Below are 7,668 nucleotides of genomic sequence, written 5' to 3'. Positions count from 1 at the left end.
AAATTTTTTAAACGGATATTTAGCCATTTGGTTGAACGAGAAAAATCGATACCCAGCACCTTAGGGCACGTTCTCTCGAATTTCCCAAACGCAAAACATTGCCTTATTTGAAAGGTTTTTTAAGGATTTTAAGCCATTTGGTTGAATGAAAAAAATCGACACCCAGTACCTTAAGGCATGTTTTCTCGAATTTCCAAAAGCAAAACATTGCCTTATTTTAAAATTTTTGAAAGGATATTCAGCTATTTGGTTGAACGAGAAAAATCGACACTCAGCACCTTAGGGCACGTTTTCTCGAATTTCCAAACGCTAAATATTGCCTCAATTAGAAATATTTTCTCTTTTTTTAAAAAAATATGATATTTATATGCATGATGGAATAATAAACATGATTATATAAATAAAAATGAACAAAAACGAATAATAAATCAATCATGCATATACTATAGCAAATAAACAAATAAATAAACTAAAGCATAAAAATAAACATATAAATAAATACATAAATGAACATAAAAATAAAGGAAAATATATATGAAAATTATAAAATATAAAAAAACTGTATGTACATATGAGTATTTTAAAATAATTAAGTAAAATACATATATATAAGTATGTATACATATATTCATGAGAAGAAAAAAAGGTATATAGATATACGTACATAAATATGCATATATATAAAAAAGAGTATTTATATATATTAAATAAATTATATATGAAATATATATATAAGCACTTATATAATAATAATATAATATAACATGGCACATATATTTAGAGATTACATAAGTAAATATAAATGGAAATATAATAATAATAATAATAATATTATTATTATTATTAATAATGGTAACATTAAAATAATAAAGTTAACAAAAATTGACTAAATAATAAAAGATGCTAAAAAAGGGATTAAATCAAAATGAAATAAAAAATATAGGGCCAATTCGAAATAAAGGAAAACAAAAAGGATCCATTTGCGATGCACGTAAAAATGGAAGGACCGAAACAGAAAATAAACCCAAAGTTCTAAAACGCAGCACCTCACTGGACCAAAATGAAACAGAAGTAAAACTTCAGGGCTAGATCCAAAATAAAAGAAAACAATGAAATAGGACCGAGCTGTAATGCGCTGAAGAAACAGGGGGACTGCGCGCTCAAATATCCCCCTTTTAGAAAACACGCGGATCCTCCCCCCAGGGTCGGGTCACCGCGCGGGTCAGGGCCAAAATGGCGTCGTTTTGGCACCTGACCTTTAAGGGCAAAACGACGCCGTTTCTAATACCTTTATAAATAAAAAAAAAGTTTTAAACTTCATTTTCTGCCCTTTCTCTTAAAAAAAACTGATTTTTCTCTCAAAATCCCCTCCCCTCCCCAGCACCTTAGGGCACGTTTTCTCGAATTTCCCAAATGCAAAACATTGCCTTATTTCGAAAATTTTTTAAAAGGATATTTAGCCATTTGGTTGAACGAGAAAAATCGATACCCAGCACCTTAGGGCACGTTCTCTCGAATTTCCCAAACGCAAAACATTGCCTTATTTGAAAGGTTTTAAAAGGATATTAAGCCATTTGGTTGAATGAGAAAAATTGACACCTAGCACCTTAAGGCATGTTTCCTCGAATTTCCAAACGCAAAACATTGCCTTATTTTAAAATTTTTGAAAGGATATTTAGCTATTTGGTTGAACGAGAAAAATCAACACCCAGCACCTTAGGGCACGTTTTCTCGAATTTCCAAACGCTAAATATTGCCTCAATTAGAAATATTTTCTCTTTTTTTTTTAAAATATGATATTTATATGCATGATGGAATAATAAACATGATTATATAAATAAAAATGAACAAAAACGAATAATAAATCAATCATGCATATACTATAGCAAATAAACAAATAAATAAACTAAAGCATAAAAATAAACATATAAATAAGTACATAAATGAACATAAAAATAAAGGAAAATATATATGAAAATTATAAAATATAAAAAAAATGTATGTACATATGAGTATTTTAAAATAATTAAGTAAAATACATATATATATATAAATATGTATACATATATTCATGAGAAGAAAAAAAGGTATATAGATATACGTACATAAATATGCATATATATAAAAAAGAGTATTTATATATATTAAATAAATTATATATGAAATATATATATAAGCATTTATATAATAATAATATAATATAACATGGCACATATATTTAGAGATTACATAAGTAAATATAAATGGAAATATAATGATAATAATAATAATAATAATATTAATATTAATAATAATAATAATAATGGTAACATTAAAATAATAAAGTTAACAAAAATTGACTAAATAATAAAAGATGCTAAAAAAGGGATTAAATCGAAATGAAATAAAAAATATAGGGCCAATTCGAAATAAAGGAAAACAAAAAGGATCCAATTGCGACGCGCGTAAAAATGGAAGGACCGAAACAGAAAATAAACCCAAAGTTCTAAAACGCAGCACCTCAATGGACCAAAATGAAACAGAAGTAAAACTTCAGGGCTAGATCCAAAATAAAAGAAAACAATGAAATAGGACCGAGCTGTAATGCGCTGAAGAAACAGGGGGACTGCGCGCGCAAATATCCCCTTTTAGAAAACACGTGGATCCTCCCCCCAGGGTCGGGTCACCACGCGGGTCAGGGCCAAAACGGCGTCGTTTTGGCACCTGACCCCTAAGGGCAAAACGGCGCCGTTTCTAATACCTTTATAAATAAATAAAAAAACTTCATTTTCTGCCCTTTCTCTTAAAAAAACTGATTTTTCTCTCAAAATCCCCTCCCCTCTCCAGAAATCCGACCAAGGGTTCGGTGAAGCTCCGCCGTTGACGCCGTCGCTCCGGCCACCGCTGGCGCAGCTGGCGGTGGCAAACCTCGGGCGTGGTGCACGCTGAAGGCGCACATGGGTAGCAACAGCACGAGGCAAGGGCAGGGAACCCTAGGGTTTCCTGTGCTGTTTAGTTTTTGGGCCCCAATGGGCCATTTATGGACTGATATATTTTTTATTATTATTTTTTTAGTTTTGTTTCGGGCCCGGGGTAAATTGGGCCTCTACAACCATTCTCTCAAACTGTACCAAACCCCATGATATGGTGCATGAATTTTTTTTATTTGCATAATTAGCACCAACCTTATAATATTTGGGTAAGTTTAAATATTCTGTTGCTTTAATTATAAAAACTTATATAAACTTAATTTGAAAAAAGACTATGTTAGGTTATATATATTTTTATAATATGTAAATTAAGTAAAAAAATATAAAATTTATAATATATAACCTTTATAAAGAACATTTTATAAATTATTTAGACATTTCAAAACACTTATTATAAATAATATAATTTTTTTATAACTTTATAAAGTTATTTTTTTACAAATAAGTTATGATAAAAATGACTATAACATTTTTTTATGAATAAGTATATTATTTTTATAATATATAACACGGACACACAAATAAATTATGTCTATACTTCTTGGTCATATTTTTTATAAATAAATATATTATAAAACTTTTATAACATGTAAACTATTTTTTATAATAATTTTTTGGCTAAAATTTATTTTTTTAAGGATTTAAATAATATTTTTTGTTATAACTTTATAAAATTACATAAATTGTTTTTATAATATATATTTTTAGAATTTATAATATAAGAAATTTTTTTCGTAACTATCTCGAACATTCATACGTGTTTATATTTATAATATAATTTTTATAACTTGCATAAAAATAAATTTTTTAAATGAGATTTGGGTTTAATTACTCTAATTATCACCCTCCCTTAAAAATTGAAAAGGATGGGGCACTCTAATTACATATAATTCAGTAGGACCCACCAATTATAATGGTTACCAAACATGCCGCCCTTGTGTAAGTACAAGTAATTACATCCAAATTCAATTACTACGTGACTTTCCAAACACTACTAAGTTTTTCAAAGTTTACTTTATTAATTTTTAAGGGCATAAATGAAAGTTCATATTCAAAACTTTAACCAAACAAAGTAAAATACATGTATTACATTGTGAAATATTGTACTAATTATTTATTGTGATTTTATAATCCATTTAAAATTGGTGTAATCTATAGGGTTTTTTTATTCCACAAGTAACTAAATGAGGTATAAGCTGACAAAAGTACCATAGAGGCTTTTATAGTAGGAGTTAAATTGTACTTTATCCCCTCTACTTAGAAAATGGGCAAATTATCCCCTGTAAGTTAGATCAAATAGCAAAATGGTCTTTTCTATTAAAAATTTCATCCATTTGCACTATTAAAATTTGGTTTAGCTGACGAAATACCGAACAGTGGCACATGACATGTCATGTATATTTCATGCTTACATACAAAGACCAATTATTAACAACAGAAATGAATGAAATTTTTAATAGAAGACTAATTTTTTTCTTTAATCCAATGTGTAATGACTAATTTGTTTAATCCAATGTGAAAGGACTAATTTGTCTAACTTTTTAGTAGAAGAGACAAAATGCAATTCAGCTCCTCATCCAGAGGTTTCTATAGTACTTTTACATGTATAAATTATTTTTTTTTGAAAATTTATTATAGTTAGAATCTTAACATTATGTAACATCTTATATCCTGTCAAAAGAAAATATTGTACTTCTCTTAATATTAAGTTTTTTTTTAGAAAAATAGGGAGTGGATTCCAATAAATCAGAAATATAAATACATTGCCTGTATGGAGGACACGTGTCCTTTTCAGCCTAATCCACCAAACGGTGGTAAAATTCATAATTAATGAAAAAACCATACTTGTCAAATCATTTCCTAAGGGACTTTAATTGTCCAAAAACAAGAAACCCATACTTGAAACCCTAACAGAAAAATCAAAACAGTAAAATAAACATAGAGACTAAACCCAAATTACTCCAAAAATCTGAGAAAACTCAGTAGCTTCACTTGTCTTGTAATCAACACCAGGGATTTAAATAGCGGTCCGTTATTGAAATAGTGGCCGTTATATAGCGGTATCGGCACTATCCGAAACCGCTACTGCGAAAACTGCTATTATATTTTATAATAAGTTGTGTGAATTTTTTTTAAAAATTCACGATCGCGATACCCGCAATGACTGCAATAGCATCCGTTATGTTCGCAACCGCGATAAATGCAACGCGACTGAAAACGCGGCCGCGACCGCAATTTAAATCCCTGATCAAGACTTCTCGTCTACCACCATCATTCCATCTTTTGTCGGTCTATACCAAAATCGTCCGCGATAGGTCCTTGTCGAAGTAGAAACCGTCAGAGTTTTTAAATGATTTATTCCTCCGACCCATTCCATCCGTCGTTCAGTGGCCTTCTATCCTTTCTGAGTATCATTTCCACCCTGTGAGGGGCCTCCTCAATCCATACCCTTTGATCTGGCCATTTCTTGCCTTTTTCAACCATCTCATGCGTTGCCTGGTTCGCTGATCGTCCCACGAAAGAGCATGTAAAAGTTTCAAATCTGCGCGTTCTTTCTTTTATCTTATGAACTATCACTACTATGTTCGATTTATCCAACTTTGATGCTCAATTTTTTTTATTACAGTCAAAGAATCCCCTTCTACTGTCAGATTTCAAAAGCCCAACTCCTCAGCCACCGTCACTGCTTGGAGCCTCAGCCACCGTCACTGCTTGGAGGCATGTTTTCACTTCCATCGTGGTAGTGTCTGTGTTAAAGGGGTTGTGGTAAGTACACAGTGCCAAAATAAGTCCTTCACTATCTCTGAACATGATTCCCATAACTAATTTAAGCAAATAATTGTTGTAAGCTGCGTCAAAATTGCATTTGATCGTGTTTGCTCTTGGTGGTGACCACATTCTGTTATATAACCCTGCAGATGTTGCTATTTCTTTTACTGTACTGGTACTCTCTGCCTTGTATGCTTTGATAAATGTTATTACCCTGTCTGTATTCATCTTTTCGCCCTGATGGTGGATTTTATTTCTTTTCTACCAAATCACCCATAAAGCAATAGCTAAATATTCTCTTTGTTCTTCTTCCATGTTGGTGAAAACATTTGCTAACCAGATTTTCCAGTTTTGGCCATGGGTGTTAGGAGAGGTTTCTATCCCCACCTCTTGCAGAATGCTTTTGGAAATCAGACATTCCCAGAAAATATAATTCACTAAATCCTTCATTGATCAACAAAAAAGACAAATAGTCGTCACCATTAGCCTTCTGGCTTGTAAATTGTTGAAAGTAGGAATGTAATTGTTTATTACTTTCCATAATGTAAATTTAATCTTGCTTGTCAGTTGTAAATTCCATAGTCTGTTGTAAAAATTATATAGAGTTGTTTGTGATAGCGTTGCATCCCTTGTTGTTGTATCTTCTGTAAGTAACCATTTGTACCTATTTTTTGCTGTGTACTCACTTGTATTGTCCCCCTTCCAAACTCTAACGTCCATGATATCGACACCTACAACTAGGATGGTCATTATCCTATTTTTCTGGTCTTCGTCGAATAGCTTCTCGAGGACTTCCAACCTCCAGGTAGAATGGTCTGAATTGATCAAATCTGTTATTGTTGTAAAGTTAACATTAATGTCTTGATCAGTAATTTTCCCTTGCCTAGGTCCCGGAAGCCATGCCTCATTCTAGATGAGGATGGACTTGCCATTACCTACCCTCCAACCCATACCTTCTTCTAAAAGGCCTCTCACACTCCAAATGCTTCTCCAGGTATATGATGGGTGAGATCCTAAAACTGCTTTTAAAAATTCACTATTTTGGTAACATTTAGCTTTCATGGCTCTAGCAAGTAAACAATCTAGGTACATGATTAATTTTCAACCCTATTTAGCGAGCAAAGTAATATTAAATTTAACTAAGTCTCTAAATCCTAAACCACCCTGCGCTTTCGGCCTGCATAGGCTCTTCCACTCGTACCAATGTATCCCTTTCCCTGTTTTGGAGTTTCTCCACCAAAACTTACTAATTTTTTTTCAAGCTCGCGACATAAAGTTAAGGGTAACAAAAAAATTTGCCTAGAATAAATTGGTATGGCTTGTAAAACTGACTTAATGAAAACTTCTTTACCTCCAAGCAATAGGTACTGGATACTCCAATTTTCTAATATTTTTTGCGAACCTATCTTTGAAATTAACGAAAGCTTTTTTTTTCCATCTTCCAATCATAGTTGGGAGACCTAAATATTTTTCCGAATTATTCAAACTTCATACTAAGGGCTGCTCCAATCTAATATTTAATTTCATTCTGCACGTTGCTACTAAAATAAACAAGGGATTTATCAAAATTAATTAGTTGGCTTGAAACCCCTTCGTATTTTTTTATAATCGTTTTAATAGCGTTGGGTCCTTCCAAACTTGCTTCCCTGAATAGGATACTATCATCTACAAAAAATAGTTGAGTTAGGGATAAACCACTTCTCCCCGCCCTTACCCCTTTAATAATTCCCTCATTTTCTACTAGTTTCAGTAGTGAGGAGAACCCTTCTACACATAATAAGAAAAAATATGGACTGAGTGGATCCCCCTGTCTTAATCCACTTGAAGGTCTGAATTTTCCTCCTCTTGTCCCATTAAGGATAACTGAATATTCCACTGTTCGAACACAGCTCATTACTAGACTCAACCATTCTTCGTAAAAACCCATTCG

The 7,668-nt window shown here is 32.0% G+C and overlaps 1 long non-coding RNA gene across 2 annotated transcripts; it reads left to right on the top strand.

Annotated features, from left to right (window-relative positions):
• The first annotated feature begins 4,861 nt into the window (after positions 1–4,861).
• On the top strand, positions 4,862–6,405 carry LOC107950132 (uncharacterized). Of its 2 annotated transcripts, XR_001697952.2 has the most exons (3): positions 5,201–5,496; positions 5,596–5,735; positions 6,079–6,405. It is a non-coding gene; the product is annotated as an uncharacterized lncRNA (long non-coding RNA). The 2 variants fall into 2 exon arrangements; XR_001697951.2 differs by having other exon boundaries at positions 4,862–5,496; positions 5,596–6,405.
• The last annotated feature ends 1,263 nt before the right edge of the window (positions 6,406–7,668 follow it).

This window comes from Gossypium hirsutum, chromosome D03 (assembly GCF_007990345.1).
Source record: "Gossypium hirsutum isolate 1008001.06 chromosome D03, Gossypium_hirsutum_v2.1, whole genome shotgun sequence".
In the NCBI taxonomy this organism is placed as follows: Eukaryota; Viridiplantae; Streptophyta; class Magnoliopsida; order Malvales; family Malvaceae; genus Gossypium; species Gossypium hirsutum.
Note: the sequence above shows the minus strand (reverse complement) of the source record. Positions and strands in the feature narration are given on the sequence as shown.